This window comes from Scyliorhinus canicula, chromosome 3, assembly GCF_902713615.1.
Source record: "Scyliorhinus canicula chromosome 3, sScyCan1.1, whole genome shotgun sequence".
In the NCBI taxonomy this organism is placed as follows: Eukaryota; Metazoa; Chordata; class Chondrichthyes; order Carcharhiniformes; family Scyliorhinidae; genus Scyliorhinus; species Scyliorhinus canicula.
In genome coordinates, this window is record NC_052148.1 from 181,243,289 (window position 1) to 181,269,288 (window position 26,000).

Sequence of the window (26,000 nt, forward strand, 5' to 3'; positions counted from 1 at the left end):
CGTCCATTTTCTTCCAAATGTGCATATATCCTGTCCCTCGGTATCTTTTCCAAAAGCTTCCCCACCGCTGATGTCAGGCTCACCAGCCTATAATTTTCTGGATTATCACTGCTTCCTTTTGAAACAAGGGAATAACATTAGCTACTCTCCAGTCCTCTGGAACCACGCCTGTGATCAAAGAGGATGTAAAGATATCTGTTAAGGCCCCAGTGATTTCTCCACTTGCCTCCCGCAGTAACCTGGGATAGATCCCAATTTAGGATACTCAACACTTCCTCCTTTGATATATTGACATTCTCAAGAGAGTTCACACACCCCTATCTCTGACCTCAACATCCGTCATGTGCTTCTCCCTGGTGAATACCGATACAAAGTACTCATTGAGGATTTCATCCACTTACTGTGGGTCCACACATAACGTCCCTCCATTGTCCTTGAATGGTTCTACGCTTTCTCTTGCTGTGGTGATACGCATCACTGTAAGTACACAAGGGGTTAAGGCAGGGGTGGGCAAACTACGGCCCGCGGGCCGCATGCGGCCCGCCAAAGGTATTTCTGCGGCCCACCAAGTCATTAAAAAAAAAAAAAAATTGTTTTTTAAAAAAAATTTTTTTTTTAAAAATTTTTTTTAAGGTTAATGGGGGGGGCTGTTGGGTTACTTACTGGTATAGGGTGGATACGTTGACTTGAGTAGGGTGATCATGGCCCGCCAAAGGTATTTCTGCGGCCCACCAAGTTATTTAAAAAAAAAAAAAAAATTTTTTTTTTTTAAATTTTTTTTTTTTTAAATTTTTTTTTAAGGTTAATGGGGGGGGGGCTGTTGGGTTACTTACTGGTATAGGGTGGATACGTTGACTTGAGTAGGGTGATCATTGCTCGGCACAACGTCGAGGGCCGAAGGGCCTGTTCTGTGCTGTACTGTTCTATGTTCTATATGAGGCGCCCAGAATCATAACCGGGTGAAGTAATTATTTTACTTAATATACTATGCGGCCCTTTGTGAATTGTGAATTTCTGAATGTGGCCCTTGCACGGAAAAGTTTGCCCACCCCTGGGTTAAGGTAAATACACGTAGAGTAGATAGACAGTAGAGGGAGCCAGAGACATGACACACAGGCATTCAACCAATAGGTCAGTAAGATCGGCCACGACCAATGGGCATTCACGATACACACAGAGGTGACACCACCACAGGAGGGCATTACACCAACCCACATAAAAGGACACAGCACACATGATCTTCCTCTTTCCAGTGGGGACACTCAGTGAGTACAGACACAGGGTTGATTCAACATCATACCCACCACCTGGATTGTAGCAGACTGGTTCGTCAGTCTGAGTAGCTATAGCAGGATTAACAGGAGAGTCGAACCCAAGTAGAAGAATTGTTAACAGTTTAAATAAACGTGTTAAAGCTATCTCCAAGTCTGAACCTTCCTTTGTCAGAGTGCACATCAAGGAAGCAGCTTATGCTACGCCAAGAGCATAACAAAACATGGTACCAGTGAGTAACTGTTTAAATCCATAGTTACAACTCAGCAAACAGTGACAACCATCAACGGCACCCAGGCAAGATGATGTTCGAGATTCCGGTTCCACAGCAGCTCAGGTACCAAGGAAATCTCAGTGAAAACTGGCGTGCATTCGGGCAGAGATTCGAGATCTACCTAGTAGCATCCGACCTAGATGGCGTGGCGGATGCAGAGAAAATAAAGCTTCTACTTACCATCGCGGGTCCAGAAGCAGCTGAAACCTTCCAGACCTTCAAATATTCAAAGGGGCAAAACAAGAGCGACTTCCAGGCAGTCCTGGACAAATTCCAAGAATTCTGTGAGGGACATACAAGAAAAATCGGTAAAAGAGGCGCCAAAACTCACCACGAGGTAGGCTTGCAGCAGAAATCTGCAGTTTTGATTGGCAGCCATTTTGCTAAAGGTGCTGCACATGCGCAGTGGAGAAAAAGGCCCCAAGTAAAGGAACAGCGCTCTGAGCATGCCCAATCGCTTCCTACGATCTTTGTCACACATTTCATGACATCAGAGACCCCAGACCGCAGCCACTTAAAGGGGAAATGTCCCAAAACACAGGAAAAAAAAATTTAAACCGTAAAACCCGATTTTTTCATCCGGAACGACAGCACAATGCCTGAAATTCGAACAGTAGCTGAAAGTAACCACCGCAGAACCTTGCAACAAGTAGTTAGCACCACCCAAAGAGATGATACAGTCCTTGAAGACTATGACTCAGACCCTGAATTCTTCTTTGGACATCGCGAGCCCAATGCCAGCTCCGACACAAACAGTGATGATATGGTCTTGGAAGACAACGACTCAGACGAAGATTTCACCTTGGGAGGTGACTACTCCAGTACCAAATCCGAACCGCAACTAGAGGTGTTGTACATTGACGACCCCCACGAAGAGTTCTTCGGATTGGGGAATCTTCAGCCCAGCATATATGACATCCCGACTCGTAAGCGCAGGATTCTGCTGCGGCCTGACGCCAAGAGACAGAGAGCGGTACAAGCCCACAGAGAGTGGCCTGCTGCCACACAGAGAGTGGTCCCCGCACCGCAAAGAGTCCCTGACTCCACACAGAGAGTGGTCCACGCACCACGAAGGATCCTAGCCTTCACACAGAAAGCGATGAAAGACTCCACAGCGAGGCCAATGCACAATTCCACACAGGAAACGCTGCAAGACTCCACACAGGGAGTGACACAAGCTTCCACAGCGAGCTTGTGGACAGCCTCCACGACAGAAGCAACACAAGACTCCGAAGCGCAGTCCTTGGATGAACAAGACCATGAGGGTCTAGCAACCTCCTCTGAGCAACCAGCAGCAGACGATGCAGGTCTGTCACACTCAAGTGAACAACAGGAAGACTATGACAGTCTACCACACTCCAGTGAACAACAAATCGGCTATGACAGTCCACCCATATTGTTTGAGCCACCAGAAGAAGTCTCTGACAGTCTACCATGTTCAAGTGAACGACAAGAAGACACTGAGGCTCTACCCACTGTATGTGAGACAAGTGACGACGGCATCCCACTTCCCATACAAGATGTGCAATGTGACAGACCTCAGCTAGTGTGTACAGAGGCACTCGACAATCACAGTGAGACTACTGGTGACTTAGGTGATACCCCGTTAATTCAAACCTCATCCGTTCGAACTCACCACAAGCAAATGCATTCCTGAATGTTTTGACTCCAGACGTGGAGCATCCAAAAAACTTCAGCTGACTCAAATGAACCTGAAATGACTCCGGACGGGGAGCATAAAGAAACCTCAGCTGACACAGGTGAACCAGAAAGGGCTCCAGACAGGAAGCGGCAAGAAGCCAAAACTGACTCAGATGACACAGACCAGACTCCAGACGGGGAGCATCGACAAGCCAAAGCTGATTCAAGTAAGCCGGACATGACTCCAGATGGGGAGCGCGCAAACTCAGTGACGGCACGCTCAAGGAAACAACAGATGCCACAAAGCACGCTGACACGAGTAACTGTGTGAAGGACTCGTATTATCCACAGAATGTGGTCCTTGAGCGTGCAAACATGACTACAAAACCAACCAACACAACAGCAACATCAAAAACAATAACAAGAAGCGTACCAAAGGCAACAACGTCGACAACAAGCACGACAAACACAACACCACTGGAACTACGACTGGTAAATGTTACAATTCTGCCCATGAGGGACACTTACTGCTCAGCTCAGTACAATGACATACCATGGCAGGATGATGCACCTTCCCAATTCACATTTGCTGCACTACCAACAGGCAACATGGCTTTCAGGACAGATGCCATCCAACATCGCTACCACAAGCATCAGAAGAAAAAAAGACTCCAAATCAGACAACTAAGTGATTAGACCACTTCTTGGTTCCTTACGCACAGGGACACTGATGGTGTTCACAAGGACATGCCCCCATCAACATCACCACCTCACCAACCAAACAAGAACCGTGGGCAGCACGGTAGCATTGTGGATAGCACAATCGCTTCACAGCTCCAGGGTCCCAGGTTCGATTCCGGCTTGGGTCACCGTCTGTGCGGAGTCTGCATATCCTCCCCGTGTGTGCGTGGGTTTCCTCCGGGTGCTCCGGTTTCCTCCCACAGTCCAAAGATGTGCAGGTTAGGTGGATTGGCCATGATAAATTGCCCTTAGTGTCCAAAATTGCCCTTAGTGTTGGGTGGGGTTACTGGGTTATGGGGATAGGGTGGAGGTGTTGACCTTGGGTAGGATGCTCTTTCCAAGAGCCGGTGCAGACTCGATGGGCCAAATGGCCTCCTTCTGCACTGTAAATTCTATGTAAAAAAAAAGAAAGACACTCGACCATAATAATTAATGAATTTTGTACTCATGAATATGATTTGGACTTATTGTTTGATGATCACTGTTATCATGACTTGTACATAGCATCACTTATCTACCTGTTTTTGTTCAATTTTCTTTAACACTGTACAGAAAATAAGTAACACGAAAAAAAGGGGGATGTGGTGAAATGCCTCACTGTCAATACACAAGGGGTTAATGTAAATATACATAGACTAGATAGACACAAGAGGGAGATCCAGAGACATGACACACAGACACTCAACCAATAGGTCAGTAAGATAGGACACGACCAATGGACATTTACGATACACACAGAGGTCACACCACCACAGGAGAGTATTACACCAACCCAGATAAAACGTACACAGCACACATACAAAGAACAAAGAAAATTACAACACAGGAACAGGCCCTTCAGACCTCCCAGCTTGTGCCGATCCAGATTCTTTATCTAAACCTGTCGCCTATTTTCCAAGGATCTACTTCCCTCTGTTCCCCGCCCGTTCATATATCTGTCTAGATGCATCTTAAATGATGCTATTGTGCCCGCCTCTACCACCTCCGCTGGCGAAGCATTCCAGGCACCCACCACCTTCTGCGTAAAATACTTTCCACGCACATCTCCCTTAAACTTTCCCCCTCTCACCTTGAAATTGTGACCCCTTGTAATTGACACCCCTACTCTTGGAAAAAGCTTGTTGCTATCCACCCTGTCCATACCTCTCATAATTTAGTAGACCTCAATCTGGTCCCCCCTCAACCTCCGACTTTCCAATGAAAACAATCCTAATCTACTCAACCTTTCTTCATAGCTAGCACCCTCCATACCAGGCAACATCCTGGTGAACTTCCTCTGCACCCTCTCCAAAGCATCCACATCCTTTTGGTAATGTGGCGGCCAGAACTGCACGCAGTATTCCAAATGTGGCCGAACCAAAGTCCTATACAACTGTAACATGACCTGCCGACTCTTGTAGTCAATAACCCGTCCAATGAAGGCAAGCATGCTGTATGCCTCCTTGACCACTCTATCGACCTGCGTTGCCACCTTCAGGGTACAACGGACTTGAACTCCCAGATCTCTCTGTACATCAATTTTCCCCAGGACTCTTCCATTGACCGTATAGTCTGCTCATGAATTTGATCTTCCAAAATGCATCACCTCGCATTTGCCTGGATTGAACTCCATCTGCCATTTCTCTGCCCAACTCTCCAATCTTTCTATATTTTGCTGTATTCTCTGACAGTCCTCCTCACTATCTGCAACTCCACCAATCTTAGTATCATCTGCAAACTTGCTAATCAGGCCACCTATACCTTCGTCCAGATAATTTATGTATATCACAAACAACAATGGTCCAAGCACGGATCCCTGTGGAACACCACTAGTCACCCTTCTCCATTTTGAGACACTCCCTTCCACCACTACTCTCTGTCTCCTGTTGCCCAGCTAGTTCTTTATCCATCTAGCTAGTACACCCTGAACCCCATACGACTTCACTTTTTCCATCAACCTGCCATGGGAAACTTTATCAAACGCCTTACTGAAGTCCATGTATATGACATCTAAAGCCCTTCCCTCATCAATTAACTTTGTCACGTCCTCAAAGAATTCTATTAGGTTTGTAAGACATGACCTTCCCTGCACAAAACCATGCTGCCTATCACTGATAAGTCTATTTTCTTCCAAATGTGAATAGATCCTATCCCTCAGTATCTTCCCCAACAGTTTGCCTACCACTGATGTCAAGCACACAGGTCTATAATTCCCTGGATTATCCCTGCTACCCTTCTTAAACAAAGGGACAACATTAGCAATTCTCCAGTCCTCCGGGACCTCACCCGTGCTCAAGGATGCTGCAAAGATATCTGTTAAGGCCCCAGCTATTTTGTCCCTCGCTTCCCTCACTAACCTGGGATAGATCCCATCTGGACCTGGGGACTTGTCCACCTTAATGCCTTTTAGAATACCCAAAACTTTCCCCTTCCTCATGCCGACTTGACTTAGAGTATTTAAACTTCCATCCCTAGCCTCAACATCCGTCATGTCCCTCTCCTTGGTGAATACCGATGCAAAGTACTCATTAAGAATCTCACCCATTTCCTCTGACTCCATGCATAAATTCCCTCTTTTGTCTTTGAGTGGGCCAATCCTTTCTCTAGTTACCCTCTTGCTCCTTATATACGAATAAAAGGCTTTGGGATTTTCCTTAACACTGTTAGCCAAAGATATTTCATGACCCCTTTTAGCCCTCTTTATTGCGCGTTTGAGATTTGTCCTACTTTCCCGATATTCCGCCAAAGCTTCATCAGTTTTAAGTCGCCTAGATCTTATGTATGCTTCCTTTTTCATCTTACCTAGTCTCACAATTCCACCCGTCATCCATGGTTCCCTAATCTTGCCATTTCTATCCCTCATTTTTACAGGGACATGTCTGTCTTGCACTCTAATCAACCGTTCCTTGAAAGACTCCCACATTTCAAATGTGGATTTACACTTAAACAGCTGCTCCCAATCCACATTCCCTAGCTCCTGCCGACTTTTGTTATACTTGGCCTTTCCCCAATTAAGCACTCTTCCTTTAGGACCACTCTCGTCTTTGTCCATGAGTATTCTAAAACTTACGGAATTGTGATCGCTATTCCCAAAGTAATCACCGACTGAAACTTCAACCACCTGGCCGGGTCCTTCCCCAATACCAGGTCCAGTATGGCCCCTTCCCGAGGCTCTAAAAAAACTCTCCTGGATGCTCCTTACAAATTCTGCTCCATCTACGCCTCCAACACTACATGAGTCCCATTCAATGTTGGGGAAGTTAAAATCTCACATCACGACCACCCTATTGCTCCTACATTTTTCTATAATCTGTCTACGTATTTGTACCTCTACTTCACGCTCGCTTTTGGGAGGCCTGTAGTAAAGTCCCAACAATGTTACTGCACCCTTCCTATTTCTTAGTTCTACCCATATTGCCTCAGTGCTCGAATCCTCCAACGTGCCCTCCTTAATCACAGCTGTGATATCATCTCTGACCAGTAATGCAACTCCTCCACCCCTTTTACCTCCCTCTCTATTCCTCCTGAAACATCTATACCCTGGGATATTTAGTTGCCAGTCTTGCCCTTCCCTCAACCAAGTCTCCGTAATACCAATAACATCATATTCCCAGGTACTAATCCAAGCCCTAAATTCATCTGCCTTACCTGCTACACTTCTCGCATTAAAACAAATGCACCTCAGACCACCTGTCCCTTTGCTTTCATCATCTCTTCCCTGTCTACTCTTCCCCTTAGTCACATTGAGTTTATTATCTAGTACCTTACTGGCTTTAGTTGCTGCCTCTTTACTGAACTCTAACTTCCTAATCTGGTTCCCATCCCCCTGCCACATTAGTTTAAAACCTCCCCAACAGTGTTAGCAAAAGCACCCCCGAGGACATAGGTTCCAGTCCTGCCCAGTTGTAGACCATCCGATTTGTAATGGTCGCACCGCCCCCAGAACTGGTTCCAATGTCCCAAAAATCTGAACCCCTCCCTCCTGCGCCATCTTTCAAGCCACGTATTCATTCTGACTATTTTAGAATTTCTACTCTGACTGTCTCGTGGCACTGGTAGCAATCCTGAGATTATTACCTTTGAGGTCCTACTTTTTAACTTATCTCCTAACTCCCTAAATTCTGATTGTATCCCATTTTTTACCTATATCATTGGTGCCTATATGCACCACGACAACTGGCTGTCACCCTCCCCCTTCAGCATGTCCTGCAGCCGATCTGAGACATCCCTGACCCGTGCACCTGGGAGACAACATACCATTCGGGAGTCTTGTTTTCGACCACAGAAACGCCTGTCTACAGCCCTTACAATTGAATCCCCCATGTCTATAGCTCTGCCAGTCTTTTTCCCGCCCTTCTGTGCAGCGGAGCCAGCCACGGTGCCATGAGCCTGGCTACTAGTGCCTTCCCCTGGTGAGTCATCCCCCCAACAGTATCCAAAATGGTATACCTGTTTTGGAGGGAGATGACCGCAGGGGACACCTGCACTGCCTTCCTGCTCTTTCTCTGCCTTTTGGTCACCCATTCCCTATCTTCCTCACCAATCCTAATCTGCGGTGTGACCAACTCACTGAACGTGCTATCCAGGGCCTCCTTAGCATCGTGGATGCTCCAAAGTGAGTCCATCCGCAGCTCCAGAGCCGTCATGCGGTCTAACAGGAGCTGCAGCTGGACACACTTCCCGCACATGAAGGAGTCAGGGGCATCGGCCGCGTCCCTGAACTCCCACATTGAGCACGAGGAGCATAACATGAGTCTGGGATCTCCTGCCATTTTTACGCTTTACCTTAACTGACTACAAATATAATATCAAATAATGAATAAGTGAAAGGAATAAAGATTTTATTTACCAATCACAATACTTACCAATACACGAAGAGTTAAATTTCTCCCAGCTACTGCTAATTGGAGCACTTTCCTTACCAGCCAATCAGGTCACTGATTTGCTGTGATGTCAGTCTTCAAGGTAAGTTTTTAAATAGGGAAACTTACCTTCCCGACAGACCCCTGGCCACTGCTCCCGCCGAAAATCTGAAGGCCGCTTCTCTGGCAGCTGTTTCCCCGTCGCTCTCCTCGCGCTCTTTTTTGCCGCTCTCCTCGCGCTCTTTTATCCTGTGATCTTCCTCTTTCCAGTCGAGACATTCAGTGAGTACACAGAGTTGATTCAACACATCACACCCACCAGCTGGATTGTAGCAGACTGGTTCGTCAGTCTGAGTAGCTATAGCAGGATTAACAGGAGAGTCGAATCCAAGTAGGAGAATTGGTGACAGTTTAAATAAATGTGTTAAAGTTATCTCGAAGTCTGAACCTTCCTTTGTCAGAGTGCACATCAAGGAAGCAGCTTATGCTACGTCAAGAGCATAACAAAACACTTGCTATCCTCTTTTTCTAACATATGCATAAAAAGCCTTGGGATTCTTCTTGACTATGTTTGTTAAAGACATTTCATGGCCCCTTAGCCCTTTTAATTCCACATTTAAGTTCCTTCCTACTTTCACTGTACTCCTCAAGGGCTTCGTCAGTTTTTAAATGCCTAGACCTATTGTATGCTTCCTTTTTCATTTTGGCTAAGCTTACAACTTCCCTTGTCATCCATGGTTTCCGAATCCTGACATTTCTATCCTTCATTTTTACTGGGACATTGTCCTTATCCATGGCTTCTCGAAATCTTATGGCATATGATCACTGAGCCCAAAATGCTCCCACACTGAAACATCAATCACCTTGCCTGGCTCATTCCCCAATACCAAGTCTGGCCCCTTCCCTGGTTGGATTGTCAACATGCTGTACCAAAAAGCCTTCCTGGACACATCTAACAAATTGCTCTCCATCCGAGCCCCTGGCTGTAAGGGATTCCCAGTCAATATGGGGGAAGTTAAAGTCACCCATCACAATTACCCTGCTTTTTTTCACACCTTTTCAATAGCTGACTATACACCTGCTCCTCTACCTCCTGCGGGCTGTTGGGAACTCTATAGCACACTCCCAACATTGTGATTTCACCCTTCTTATTCCTGAGCTCCACCCATAATGCCTCACTACAAGATCCCTCCAATGTGTCCTCCCTCAACGCAGCTGTGGCCTGCTCCCTAATCAGCAATGCAACTCCCCGACCTCTTTTGTTTCCCCTTCTATCCGGTCTAAAACAATGATATCCGGAATATTAAGCTGCCAGTCCTGTCCTTCCTTTAACCATGTCTCCTAAATTGCGATTACATCATAGTTCCATGCAGCAATCCAGGCTCTCAGTTCATCTGTGTTACCTGTTATACTTCTTGCATTGAAGCAAATGCACTCCAGACCTACAGTCCCACTGAGCCCTGTAGCTTCCCTCTGCCTGCTCTAACTCTGCACTATGTTTATCTGAGTCTCACTTTATTCCCTAGTCTCGACACTTACTAGCCTGCTTTTCCAGTTCTCACCAATTTCATTTGCACTTTACCCAACATTCTTTCCCTGATATCCATACTAAAATCCCACTGCAGTATTTTCTACAATTGGTTCTGCAGCATTAAATGGGATTGTTACAGCCATGCTGCTTTATTTTTGGGTTAGGTGGATTGGCCATGCTAAATTGCCCGTAGTGTCCTAAAAAGTAAGGTTAAGGTGGGGGGGGTTGTTGGGTTACGGGTATAGGGTGGATACGTGGGTTTGAGTGGGGTGATCATGGCTCGGCACAACATCGAGGGCCGAAGGGCCTGTTCTGTGCTGTCCTGTTCTATGTTCTATGTTTATTCTAATCAGAAGCAAAGCCCAAACTTTCTTCATGAGGCAAATCCAGGATGCAACTCATTGAGCAAGATTATTTACTTACATATTCACATATCAGTACAATCTGGTCATTACTGATATTATTATTCTGGTGTTATTAGAAAATTCAACTTTATTTTTTAAGCAGGCACGATCCAGTACAATGAGAGAATATAAGTAGAATTCTTACCATGCATCTTTTAGAAAAACACACAACAACCTTACAGTGTCAACTCTCTACATAAGGCTGGATTAAAGACGGGGATACAATTACTCCAATGATAAATGTTAACTGTAAAATTAAAAGAGCTAGTTATTACAGGTTTTACTGCCCTTTAGAAAGAGCAAAATAAAGATCATAAACGGGCATTTATTTAATTAACATTTCCTTTGAGCTGAATGTAAAACCAAAATGTTGTCATTTATGTGCATGTGGCAAAGTAACACATCTTTATTCAATGCACCACCCAGTCCCTGGCCATAGACAGATGCTGAAATATGTTCTGTGGGGTGAAATTGGCCTATTTTTCCATTAGCTAAACTCTCAAAGGATTCCACTTCCCCAGGGTAGCAATAGATTGCTGGTTGTCATGATCACAAAAGATGTCTTTCTTTGTCACTCAGCTGTTGCTTCCCTGGGCAATTCACTGGCAATGCGTTTTATTAGATTAAATATCAAAGTGCTATTTCTGTAGATAATAAGATTGGTTTGCAACGTCAAATATGGACAGGAGATTGAAGGTAACAATTTCAAAAATAATACTGATTATTTTGAAGAATGCAGACACGCGAAAAAGAAAATGAGCTTCTGTTTCTGACATCAACAATTGAGATTACATCAAAAGTTCCCTTTTGATAAAAGCGTACACTTTGGACTTACTGCGGCAGGCTGAATTTGCTTGAGGTTATCAAACACTATTAGACATAAATAAGTTGCTAAATTTAAAATGATGGTTCAAAGCACCATCTGTCATTCTGTATCGACTGGGATGAAAATCAAAAAGCTGGAACTATTTAAAAATTCAGATGTCATGGTCTAGCATATGTCCATTGCATTATGCTTTTCAAAGGCATCGCAGGTGAAAATATATTATGAAAATGCATAAAATCTCGAAGTGTTACATTGAAGCAAGGACTTAATTGTGAAATTACCAATCAAACATCCAACGGTCCAAAGATAAGGGCAGCACGGTAGCATGGTGGTTAGCGTAAATGCTTCACAGCTCCAGGGTCCCAGGTTCGGTTCCCGGCTGGGTCACTGTCTGTGCGGAGTCTGCACGTCCTCCCCGTGTGTGCGTGGGTTTCCTCCGGGTGCTCCGGTTTCCTCCCACAGTCCAAAGATGTGCGGGTTAGGTGGATTGGCCATGCTAAATTGCCCGTAGTGTCCTAAAAAAAAGTAAGGTTAAGGGGGGTTTGTTTGGGTTACGGGTATAGGGTGGATACGTGGGTTTGAGTAGGGTGATCATTGGTCGGCACAACATCGAGGGCCGAAGGGCCTGTTCTGTGCTGTACTGTTCTATTTCTATTTCTAAAGATGGGCAAGTTAGGTGGGTTGGCGATGCTAAATTGCATCTTAATGTCCAAAAGGTTAGACCAGGCTACTGGGTTTATGGGGATAGGGTGGAGGTGTGGGCTTAAGTAGTGTGCTCTTTCCAAGGGCCAGTGCAGACTCGATGGGCCGGATGGCCTCTTTCCGCACTGTAAATCCTATGATTCTACGAGTAATGAGCCAAAAGCAGTTCAGTTCAGCCGGTAGGTACCGATGAGGAATGAGTGAGATGCAGAAAGCAATCAATTTCTTTGGCATTTTCTCAAAGCTACCAATTTCAGTCTGACCAAACACAAAAATTTGCCAGTTAAAATACTTTACACCGGGGGCAGGATTCTCTGTTTGTTAGGCTAAGTGTGCGATTTAACGAAAACATTTCAAAGTGTCATTTTGGATGCGTTTGGCGGGTGTTTCCTGCCGGTTTTTGGGTGAGATGCACAGTCATTTCATCCCATTTCCTGCAGTAACGAGCTCAGCTCACTACTGCAGGAAACGATCAGGGTGGCAACAATCTCTAGATCCTCCACCGCAGCCTCCAGAATCCCTCAACTCACCGATAAGAGATGGTAGCCATGATGTGGAGATGCCGGCGTTGGACTGGGGTGAGCACAGTAAGAAGTCTTACAACACCAGGTTAAAGTCCAACAGGTTTGTTTCAAACACGAGCTTTCGGAGCACTGCTCCTTTACTTGAGGAAGGAGCAGTGCTCCGAAAGCTTGTGTTTGAAACAAACCTGTTGGACTTTAACCTGGTGTTGTAAGACTTCTTACCGATAAGAGAGTCATCAAATCCCCCGCACCCCACCTCATCAGACCAGGGCACCCCCGGTCCCGATCCCCAGCATTCCACCAGCACCTTTGCGCCAGCCTGGCGTACTACTTTCAAGCTGGCAGTGCTACCTGGGCACCCTGGCAGTGCTTAGGTGGTGTGAGCAGTGCCAGGGTACCACCCTGCCCAAAGGCCAACCACCCAAGGGCCTCTGATCACTTGGGAGAATCCCCCAAGTGTCGTTCTGCTTGGTCCATGTTGTTGGAGAACAATGCTAAACAGCTCTCACTCGGGGTGTCTGAGGCGTGGGTGGGGGTGTTAGATCCTGTGCCTTGGGTAAGTGCAGTGAGAGCATATTCAAGTGAGCCTAACTGCACAATTGAATATGAAAATCTGGGCAGAATCCAGATTGCAACACCTCACAACATTCTGTTCGACTTCATGAAGCGTGACAAACCCGGTAAATGTCGCGAGAGGCCTCTAATTGGTGCCATGGGACTTCTGCCTAAGAGGAGCGGAGCATCATGGAAGGCTGGACCATACTGTGTCCAAGCCGCTGTTAATATTTGAATCCATGCAAGTGATGGTTTGGCATGGATCGTGCAAACCTCGATATTACGCCAACAAGGGACCAGGGCATGGCACCGGCATAAACCTCAATTTTTCATTGATGCACAATTCCCCGTCCGACCGCGATTCATGTTTCTGGTTTAAGGTTTGAGAAAGTTCGGTACAAGTCGAATGTCACCAGCTGCAATGAGATTTGCAATCTCGGTACAAGCAAAGCTGGTGTCCAAATTATACCTTCGGAGAAAGACTTGCATTCATGTAGCACCTTTCAATACCTCAGGACATCTCAAAATACCTTCCAACCAATAAATAATTTTTGAAGTGTGGTCACTGTTATACATTAGGAAATACAATTGACCAATTTGTGCAACAGCAATGACCCCCCAATAGCAATAGGTAGATGATCAGATCATTTGGTTTTACATGCTGTTTGAGGGTCAATTATTGGGTCCACCTGAGAGGGCAGATTGAATGTTGTTTTACCTCATTTACTTTTTTTATTTTCTCCAAAGCCAATTCAAACATTAGCAGCAAACAGTAAATTCAGACGTGCCTATGGAGTAGAAAATACCTTTTTGCATTGGTATAATCTCTTTCCTGACCTCAGGACATCTCAACGCACTTGACCATCAATGAAGGGCAGCACGGTAGCATTGTGGATAGCACAATCGCTTCACAGCTCCAGGGTCCCAGGTTCGATTCTGGCTTGTGTCACTGTCTGTGCGGAGTCTGCACATCCTCCCCGTGTGTGCGTGGGTTTTCTCCGGGTGCTCCGGTTTCCTCCCACAGTCCAAAGATGTGCAGGTTAGGTGGATTGGCCATGATAAATTGCTCTTAGTGTCCAAAATTGCCCTTAGTGTTGGGTGGGGTTACTGAGTTATGGGGATAGGGTGGAGTTGTTGACCTTGGGTAGGGTGCTCTTTCCAAGAACCGGTGCAGACTCGATGGACTGAATGGCCTCCTTCTGCACTGTAAATTCTATAATTCTATAAGTGTTCACTGTTGGACTGAACCCATTACAGAGCAGTTTGATGCTTACTGATCATCACCGCATGATGTAGAGAAGGTATCGCTGTCAGCCATTAATTCATCAACAGCAACTTTGCAATAACTGTGTTAAAACCTGAATGCAAAGAGTTTTGGTATTGCAGACACACATCGTCGCAATTTGCATCCTTTACTCATCAGGACATTCACAAGAATAACAAACTGTAAAGGGAACAACAATTTGTATGACACGAGAAGAGAGTGCTCATTGATTTTGGTATTCTAATTATTCTAAATAGTGCCCCAGAATTTAAAAGGTGCAGCTTGTACAGTATCTGGGTTCAATCATAATTAAACTCTTTCTGAAAGCAACAGTTGATTCAGCTCCTGCTACAGTTTGTAAAGTTGAGCAAAGAACCGTGTTTTGTTCATTATTCCAGCGTTACCGGTTGGAATAGCATTTGATGTGTAAATACTTTGGAATTGCCCTTATATGCCACGTCGATAGTGAAGAGTTCAAAATAAGGTACAATTAAGTGGGGAGTTCAGTAGTTAGCACTGTTCCCTCACGGCCCGTGTGAGGTTTGCACATTCTCCCCATGTTTGCGTGGGTCTCACCCCCACAACCCAAAGATGGCTAGGTGGACTGGCCACACTAAATTGCCCTTAATTGGAAAAAAAAGAATTGGGTAGTCTAAATTTAAAAGAAAAAAAACCAATTAAGTTGGGAGTTAAACTGTTATTGTGGCTAGCTGCCATGTTTAATAGTACATCAGAACAACCCTTTCACACTTGCAACTTTTTTAAACACACAGAGATCAATTACAAAGCAATTAGTGGCATTGGACACAGTTTGTAAACTTATGCCAGATGCTTATCTCTTCAACCTGCCTTTTGAAGAGGTTCAATGTCATGAACAATTTGCTTCCAGATTTCCACAGACGAATACTTTTCCTTGACTATCATTTCAGGCAGTGATTGCTTATTGATTTCTCCTGCTTTTTGTATTTGCGTTAAGGCAGAAATAAACAGAGATATTGGGCTGGATTCTCCATTCGGGAACTATGTTCTCCCGCCGGAGCGAATTGCTTCTGTTTCATGTTGGCATCGGAGAGCAGTGCCCAGAAGCGATTCAGTGCCTTTGCAACGCAAAGTTTGGGCATGGCAGGAACACAACGGATTCCATCACGAATCCTGCTATCAGGCCGTCATTTTGAGCAGGCGATCCGATATCCAGGTCTGGCGGTTGCTCCACTCCCCCGCAACACAAATCCTGCAACTTCCCCCATGTTCTCAGACTGCTGTATCTCCTGCCCGATGGAAGAAGTTGGAAGAGTGAGTAAGCCGGGTGGGAGGGATCCTTGATTATGCTGCCCGCTTTCCCCAGGCAGCGGGAGGTGTGGATGGAGTCAATGAATGGGAGGCAGATTCACGTGATGGACTGGGCTGTGTTCACGACTCTCTGAAGTTTCTTGCGGTCCTGGGCCGAGCAGTTGCCATACTAGGCTATGATGCAGCCAAATAGGATGCTTTCTGTAAATTGATGGTTAAAGAGGAAATTAATGCAATAGTGAGAAGGGATATTAGCTCCAATGATGTGGAATCTGTATGGGTAGGGTAGAGAAATACCAAGGGGCAAAATATGTTAGTGGGTGTTGTATATAGACCCTCAAGCTGTAGTGGTAATGTTGGGAATGGCATTGAACAGGAAATTAGAGATGTATACGATAAAGGAACAGTTGTAATTATAGGTGACTTTTGTAGCCATCTGGGATGGCCACTTACATAGGAAACATGGATACTCGCAATGACTCAAGAGAAATATGGCCAATACAGGATTCAGGCAAACTCAGAGCCTAAATGTATATTTGCTAACAGAGAACCAGACAGTATTGAAACCCCTAGCCGATTTGCATTCTAATGATCCATTTCCCCAGGACAAAGGACTGGTACTCAGGTATCAGATACAATTCCAGACACATTGGCACCACTCCCTTCACCCAGGAAGCCCAAACAGCTAAGGTCAATGACCGCTCAGGACATGCCCAGCCATCAAGGCACCTGCTTCTTTATTGGCTCAAATCGAAGACAGTAATTGAAGCCTGCCGAATTATTGGGTCCAAAGCTAAGGACCACCCAAAAGAGCGCAAAATGCTAAAGGATAAAGAGAGACACTGCCATGTGTTCAATCTCTTTTGGCCCTGGCACACCGGCACTCTTCGGCCCGGCCTATACCTGAAGCCAACTGCAGCACCACGACCAGAAGCAAGTTCAAAATCAACGATCGCTACCAGATGGACAAGCCCAGCAGAACTGAAGTTACTTCTCCAGACCCAGCCACTCCAGATCCGAACAAAGGCCTTGTTACTCTGCCGAAGCCGGATGCCTGAAGTTAAGTACAGGTTGTTGTAGTGTTAGGTATAATTTAGCTTGCAGTGTTTTTATGTTGCATGTGTGAGTTAATCTTGTGTGTAAATAAACTATTATTGAACTTGAACTAACTGACTGGTTGTTGGGTCTCTGATCAATATCCGGTTGAACCTTGTGGTGGTATCATTTGATACCTGGCGACTCTGAAAAGCAATATCATCATTATTAATTGGCAACCTTCTTGGTGACGCTGGTGGGATAGTATCCCACTCAGTATTAAAAAGGGCAACATAATTGGCGCTTCCGGTGCAAAAGTGGCAACACTTTAATCTACATATAGATTGGACAAATAAAATTAGTCACAATACCGTAGAGGAGGAATTCTTGGAGTGTATATGGGATTATTTTCTGGATCAATACATTGAGGAACCAACTAGAGAAGAGGGCATTCTTCGACTGAGTATTGTGTAATGAGAAAAGAATAATTGGCAAGGCCCCCTTGGTGATGAGTGACCATAATATGATAGAATTCTTCATCAAGATGGAGAGTGGCGTAGTTGATTCTGATTGGGAAATGCTATTTCTAGAGATGATGGTGGATAGGCAATGGCAAACATTCAAAGAATACATGTGTGAACTGGAGTAATTGTACATTTCTGTCTGGCGTAAAAATAATACGTGAAACTAGGTCAAACCATGGTTAACAAGGGAAATTAGAGATAGTATTAGACCCAAGGAAGAGGCACTCACATTGACCAGAAAAAACAGCAGACTTGAGGATTGGGAGCAGTTTATAATTCAGCAAAGGAGGACCATAAAGATTGAATAAGAAGGGAAAAATGGAGTACAAGAATAAGCTAGCAGGGACCATAAATACTCACTGTAAAGGTTTCTATAGGTATGTGAAGAGAAAAAGATTGACAAAGACAATTGTAGGTCCCTTAAATTCAGAAACAGGGGAATTTATATTAGGGGACAAAGAAATAGCTGACCAACTAAATGCATACTTTGGTTCTGTCTTCATAAATGAGGACACACAACGCACCAGAAATGCTGGGGAACACAGGGTTAGTGAGAGGGAGAAACTAAAGGAGATCAATATTAGTAAGAAACAATGTTGGGGAAATTGATGGGATTGAAGGCCGATAAATCCCCAGGGCCTGATAACCGACATCCCAGAGTACTTAAGGAAGTAGCTCTAGAAATAGTGGATGCATTGGTGGTCATCTTCCAAAATTCTATAGATTCTGCAAAAGTTCCTGCAGATTTGAGGTTAGCTAATGGAACTCCAATATTTAAAAAGAGAGGTAGAGAGAAAACAGGGAATTATAGACTAGTCAGCCGAATGTCAGTAGTGGAGAAAATGCTCTGAGTCTATTATAAAAGATTCAATAGCAGAGCACTTGGAAAACAGTGACATGATGGATTTATGAAAGGGGAATGCTTAAAAATATCTACTGGAATTCTTCGAGGATGTAACTAGTAGAGTTCATAAGTGGGACGCAGTGGGTGTGATTTATTTGGACTTTCAGAAGGCTTTCGGTGAAGTCTCACATAAGAGATTTGCGAGTAAAATTAAAGTTATTGTGTTTGGGGGTAGTGTATTGAGATGGATAGAAAACTGGTTGGCAGACAGGAAACAAAGAATAGGAACAAACGTGCTTCTTCCAAATGGCAGGCAGTGACTAGTGGGGTACCACAGGGATCAGTGCTAGGACCCCAGCTATTCACAATAAATATTAATGATTTAGATGAGGGAACTATATGTAATACAGGTATCTCCAAATTTGAAGATGGCACAAAGCTGGGTGGGAGGGTGAGCTGTGAGGCAAAAACAGAAATGCTTCAATATAATTTGGTCACATTGAGTGAGTTTGCAAATGCATGGCAGATGCGGAATAATGTGGATAAATATGAGGTTATCCACTTTAGTAGCAAAAACAGGAAGGCAGATTATTATCTGAATGGCATAGATTACAAGAGAGGATTGTAAAATGAGACCTGGGTGTCCATCAGTCGCTGAAAATAAGCATGTAGGTAATGAAGGCAAATGATATGTTGGCTTTCATAGCAAGAGGATTCGAGTACAGGAGCAGGGATATCTTGCTGCAATTATACACGGCCTTGATGAGGCCACATCGAGAATGTTGTGTGTAGTTTTGGTCTCCTTAGCTGAGGAAGGATGTTCTGGCTGTAGAAAGAGTTAAGCGAAGGACCAGGCTGATTTCTGGGATGGCAGAACTGACATATAGGGCTGGATTCTCCCGTACCCGGCGGGGCAGGGGAGTCCTGGCGGGATGGAGTGGCGTGAACCACTCTGGCATTGGGCTGCCCCAAAGGTGCGGATTTCTCCACAAATTTAGGGGCCTAGCCCTCACCGTGAGGAGCTAGGCCCGCGCCGGAGTGGTTCCCGTCCCTCCGGCTGGCGTGGAAGGCCTTTGGCGCCACGCCAGCCGGGGCCGAAGGGACTTCGCCGGCCAGCGGATTCCGCACATGCGCCGGAGCGTCAGCGGCTGCTGACGTCATTCCCGCACATGCGCAGGGGAGGGGGTCACTCCCGCGTCAGCCATCGCGGAGGCGATGGCCGACGCAGAAGTAAAAGAGTGCCCTCACGGCACAGGCCCGCCCGCGGATCGGTGGGCCCCGATCGCGGGCCAGGCCACTGTGGGGGCACCTCCCGGGGCCAGATCGGCCCGCACCCCCCCCCCAGGACCCCAGAGCCCACCCGCGCTGCCAGTCCCGCCGGTAAGGGAGGTGGTTTGATTCGCGCCGACGGGAGAGGCATTACAGCAGCGGGACTTCGGCCCAGAGAATCGGAGAATCGACGGGGGGACTCGCCGACCGGCGCGGCGCGATTCCCGCCCCCGCCGAATATCCGGTGCCGGAGAAATCGGCAGCCGGCGGGGACGGGATTCACGCCGCCCCCTGGCGATTCTCCGACCCGGCGAGGGAGTCGGAGAATCCAGCCCATGATTAGAGAGTGAGTCAGTTAGGGTTATAGTTGCTGGAGTTTAGAATAATGAGACAGGGTCTCATAGAAACCTATAAAATTCTAACAAGACTACAGAAAATAAATGCAGGAAGATTGTTCCTGATGGTGAGGGAGTCCAGAACCAGGGATCACAGTCTGAGGATATGAGGTAAACCATTCAAGACTGAAATGGGGAGAAATCTCTTCACCCAGAGAGTGGTGAGCCTGTGGAATTTGTTACCACAAAAATCAGTTGAGACCAAAATAATGTATGTTTTCAAGAAGGAGTTAGAGACAACTCTTGGGGCAAAGGATATGGGGTAAAGTGGGAACAGGCTACCGAATTGGATGATCAGCCAAGATCATACTGAATGGTGGAGCAGGCTCAAAGGGCCAAATGGCCTATCCTGCTCTTATTTTCTATGTTTCATCTTCCACACGTTCTTCTCCAAGAATCAAAATCAACTAAACGTTAAGTGCATTAGCATGGTTGCATCCTTATTGAAACTTTTTCACCCCAAGTTATATTTTTAATATCATAAAACTGCAAAATGGTATATATTTTTGAGCGATTTTAAGATTTACTCATAAATTCCAACATTTATTCCTGTCGACAGGTCATTTCTAAAAACATCAACACTTGTAGAATTTCTTATAATCATGTATGTGCAAATATGTAAATATTTATGTAGTTGTGGTTTTCTTCTGGTTGCCGTGATGTTTGCAATTCACAACATATTCTAATTTTATGACTACATGTCAGCTTCCTTATTTCCCCTTCACAAACACACAACTTAACACTATCTGAGAAATAGTTCAACCCAACTGTTCCAAATGTGTAATTGCATATGAATGTGATCACCGCTGATGCCAGCAATTACACAGAATAGAATGAGCATGTGTCTGTGTACTATTAACTTATGTATACCAAAGTTATTGCAGATTCATAAATACTTACGAATATTGCTGAAATAAAAGAGATGTTGCACTGTTTGCAATGGGCAAGGAACAAACTGTACCCAACCAGCCCCTGCTTGCAAAACTCAAAAAGTGTCCAACATTAGATGTGCTTCCATGATTGGACAACATTTTCTAAATAATCCTCAGTGTGTTGAGAATTACGCTGACAATGTAAGATGGTCAGTCGGGAGCAGGGCCGGCTCAAGGTACCGGCAACTCGGGCAGTTGCCCGGGGCGCCATGTGCTAGGGGGCACCATCAAGGAGTGCGGGTCCCGCGCATGCGCAGTTGGGCCGGTGCCAACCAGCGCATGCGCGGTGGCCGCCCTCCCTCAGGCCGCCCCGCACAAACATGGCGGATGGATCCAGGCTCGCCGGTGGTCACTCCGCCCCCCCCTCCCGCCCCCCCCCCGCCCCCCTCCGCCCCCCCCCCCCACCCCTCCCCCTCCCGCCCCCCCCCCCCCCCCCGAAGGGCGCCGAAGTTCAGCTTGCCCGGGGCGCCAGCAACCCTAGGGCCGGCGCTGGTCGGGAGCATACGTGTGTCCTGAAAGCTACATATTCATACACAGTGTGGTGATATGCCTATGGGCTGTAACATAGATGGATGGTGTGCAACTCCCAACCAGCAGGTGGCAATACAGACACACCATGTGGTCTCTGAACCAAGGTCATGTGACCTGTGACTCCGCTTTAAGGGGAGACACATCCAGCCATCTTCAGAAGAGGATTGCGAGGGTAATAAGACATGCATGTGAATGGTCAGTGCTATGTGAAGGTTCCAGCGGAGTAGTTAACAGACTACATGATAACATGCTCTGCATCAGATTGCTGTCTAACCACACGAGACTCAATAGAAGATTCTGGTTTGGACAAGTCGAGGTGTTTGGTGGACTCCTTCGTAAAGTGCAAAGGACTAAACACAACACACACGACCCTGTTATTTCTAGACAGAAAGGACATGTGGGGCGGGATTCTCCAATATCGCGGCAGAGTGTCCACGCCATTGTAAACGCCGTCGTACGGGCCATTCCCACAACAGTTGGAGCGGTTCACGCCGCCGCAGCTACAGATTCCGGCGTGAACTGTGCACTGCAGGATCCACGCATGCGCAGTTGCGCCGGCGCCAACGAGGACATGTGCAGTGGCACCGGCGCCAACGCGCGCATGCGCAGTGGCCTCCTTCAACGTGCTGGCCCCGACGCAACATGGCGCAGGACTACAGGGGCTGATGCGTAGGAAAGGAGGCCCCCAGCCAAAGAGGGCCAGGCCACATCGGATGCCCTCCCCCAGGGTTGGATCCCCCCTCCTCCCCCAAAGGTCGCCACCCGACCCTTACACGCCGAGGTCCCACCGGCCCAGAGCAGGTTAGAACGGCGCCGGCGGGACTCGGCTCTTTTCTTACGGCCTCTCGGCCCATCCGGGCCGGAGAATCGGTGGGCCGGCCGCGCAGAGCGGCTCACGACCGCCGCCATGCCAACCAAGCCGACGCCAATGGTGCCGATTCTCCACTCTGCACACTTTAACATGCAAATTTAGGCCATACCCATATTGGGCAGGATTCAGATCGCGGCATCTCATTGGATCCCATTAGATCTCGTGAGGCGTGGTGAGCAAGGTAAACTTCTCAAGAGTCCTTTCACAAGATTTACCGGCCGCATCGTGCGGCCGTTAGATTTTGATCATTATAAATATATTAATTCCCCCTGACATTATATTCTTACGAATATCCTGATGAGTGAAAGATGACGAATGAATACATAATAATAATCTTCATTGTCCTAATTGTTTTACATTAACACTGCAATGAAGTTACTGCGAAAATTCCCTCGTCGCCACATTCTGGCGTCTGTTCGGGTACACAAGGGAGAATTCAGAATGTCCAATTCACCTGACAGCACATCTTTTGGGACTTGTGGGATAAAACCGGAGCATCCGGAGGACACCCATGCAGACAACGGAGAACATGCAGACTCCTCACAGACAGTGACCCAAGCCAGGAATTGAACCTGGGACTCTGGAGCTGTGAAGCCACAGTGCTACATGTCCCTTTTTCAGCAATACTCTGGTTCTGTACCACCAAACAACTATTTATGAATAGTTATTTTACATTACCTCATGAGAGACGACAATTTTCTGTTTTAACATAGCTGCGATAGATTGGGTTTATTGAAAAATCATCATGGTGGCAGGTACCGAATTGTGATGATGATACAAATAAAACAAGTATTCATAATTCAAAACACAGTTCTTGACAATTATGAAACTAAAATTATAAATAATAAAAGTTCTGCACAATTATGAGTTGACAGTTATAAGGACACTGTTGATTCCTGACAAACATTCTATAAAAAGGAATCATGGGTGGGATTCTCTCAGCCCTGCGCCGGGCCAGTGAATCCCCGCGACTGGGCTATGCCACCCCGGCGCCGGCACATGATTCTCCACAGAACGGAGTATCAGCGCCATTGATGCCGGCGTGGTTGGCGTGGCGCCGGTCGCAGCCCGCTCTACGCAGCCGGCCCGTCGATTCTCGGGCCAGGATGGGCCGAGCGGCCGTCGTGGAGATGCTGAGTCCCACCGGCACCGACCACATCTGCTCTCAGCCGGCGGGAGCTCAGCGTGGAAGGGTCGGGTGGCAGCCTGTGGGAGTTGGGAGGGGGTCTCCAACCCCGAGGGGGGGGAGGGGCTCTGATGCAGCCTTGCCCGCGATCAGGGCCCACGGATCGAAGGAAGCCACTGCACATGTGCGCATTGACGCTGGCGCCACTGCGCATGCGCGGATCCCGCGGCGCCCAATTCGTGCCGGGATTGGCAGTGCCTTGCTGGCCCCCTTTTGGGGCCAGAATTAGTCCTGGGAGGGGCCCGTTCACGCCGTCGTAAAACGCAACGGCGTTTACGATGGCGTGGACACTCTGCCGTGGGATGAGAGAATCCCGCCCCATGTTTCCAACTTTAGTTAGAAAGCCAACCAAACAGCTTGCAAATGGCTTTATATTAAGTTCAATTTTTCTGTGTTTAATTATCTGTGTCTGTTGACTATTGATGTTCACTGTACTTGATTGGTTAAGCCTGGGTTTGTATTCTGAGAAAAGTAAACAAAGCTGTAAAGAGCTAGAAGCCAGAGCTGAAGCATAGAGCAGCCAAATTGGAAAACTATAAATAAAACTTGTTACACATTTGGAAACCAGTGTCATCTCTACTTAGGTCCGAAATAGACAACATTAAGGCTTTAGGTTTGACTACACAATCATTTTTGTGACCATAAAAAGGGAAAGAAAATGTCCCCAGTGAAGTGATATTCTCACCAACCTAAGAAATATTTTAATGATTTAAGTTTTTCTTAAGTCTCATGGTTGTAATAAAACAAGCCAAATTAGCACATAGAACCCCACAGTGCAGATGGCAGCCGTTCGTCCCATCGAGTCTGCATCAACCCCTGGAAAGAGCATCCTATCCGGGCCCACACCTCCACCCCATTCCCATACCCCAGTAACCTTTTGGAACTTGGGGACATTTTATCGTGGCCAATCGACCTAACCTGCACATCTTTGGACTGTGAAATAAAACCGGAGCACCCGAAGGAAACCCACGCAGACACGGCGAGAACATGCGAACTCCATACAGACAGATACCTGGTCCCTCAAACTGTGAGGCAGCAGTACTAACCACCGTGCCACCCAACATGAAGCTGCTTTTTACAAATGTCATCTAACGCCCGAAGACCTGAAATAGTTGTAAATTTATGCATGGACCCCATTTAAGTTTACAGCTGGCACAGTCAAATGGAAGGCTACAAAATGACAATTTATAGATTACTTATAATGACCATGCTGGAAGTAGCCAAGCCAGAGGTTTCCCATATGGCCAATTATCCCATTATCCACTCATATTGGTTTCATTTTCAACCATAGTCCATTCAGTTGCTTCTCCAATTATTTGCAGCTGAATATGTGAAAATATTCCAAGCCATGAAGAATGGTAAATTGGGAAAAATTTATTGTAATCATTAATTTTATGGATTTTTACATGTCCGTTGGTGGTTGCATAGGCAATAATGAAACTAGATATGTATTTTTTAAAACAGGTGAATTCACAAATATAATCAATTTTACATTTAGTGGACTTCATCCAAAGCAATTTGGCTCCAAGAGCTAATTGTTACTTTTTAAACAATGGTCCTTTGATCTGAGTGATACTGTAGTGTTATTGGATATTCCAACATAGAAACATGCAAAGGGTCCCCCTTGGTCAGGGTGAGGAATAGGAAAAGGCCGAGTAGGGCAGCACTAGCTACTGCACAAGAGAGGGACAAGAGAATGAGTGAGGAGGGCAAGATGGTGCCAGCCTTCAACTCCCGCAGTTATAGGGCATCCTGCTTTCCTCCAGTGGCTTGCCCAAAAAACTCAACACCCGATAGCTCGACCCCTGCTCCCTCCTGCAATGTTCCAAGGTGTGCCAGTTAGAGCTCTCCACCACCGTCAGTGGCAATGGATGTGGGAAGGCACACTTGCACTCACACTGATGGCATGGTAGCATAGTGGTTAGCACTGTTGATTCACAGCGCCAGGGTCCCAGGTTCGATTCCCGGCTTGGGCCACTGTGCGGAGTCTGCACGTTCTCCATATATTTGTGTGGGTTTCCTCCCACAAGCCCTGAAAGATGTACTTTTAGGTGAATTTGACATTCTGAATTTTCCCTCCATGTACCCTAACAGGCGGCGGAGTGTGGCCACTGGGGGATTTTCACAGTAACTTCATTGCAGTGTTAATGTAAGCCTACTTGTGACACTAAAGATTATTATTATATGGAAATTGCACCAAATCAGCATTTGAGTGGTAAGCCTGCCGATGTCTGACTTAACAGGTATCTCCAAGCAAGTTCAAGGTATGCTCATCATCTGCTAAACCAGACTTTCGCACAAGATTGTCTTATTAGTGGAACATCTGTGTTACCATCCTTTAGCATGACCGGTCCCATAAATTTATCTTATTGAAAAATACAGCTCAGACACCACACATACAATTCAAACTGTTATATCCCTTCAAAATCTTCAAACAGGTCATCAGTTAACTGTTCGGGCTCTAGTAACAACAGCTTCTCAAATCAGTTTTTATCATTTTAATTATTCACCAATCTCTTGCACTTTGGAATCAATGTCCCTTCCTGCA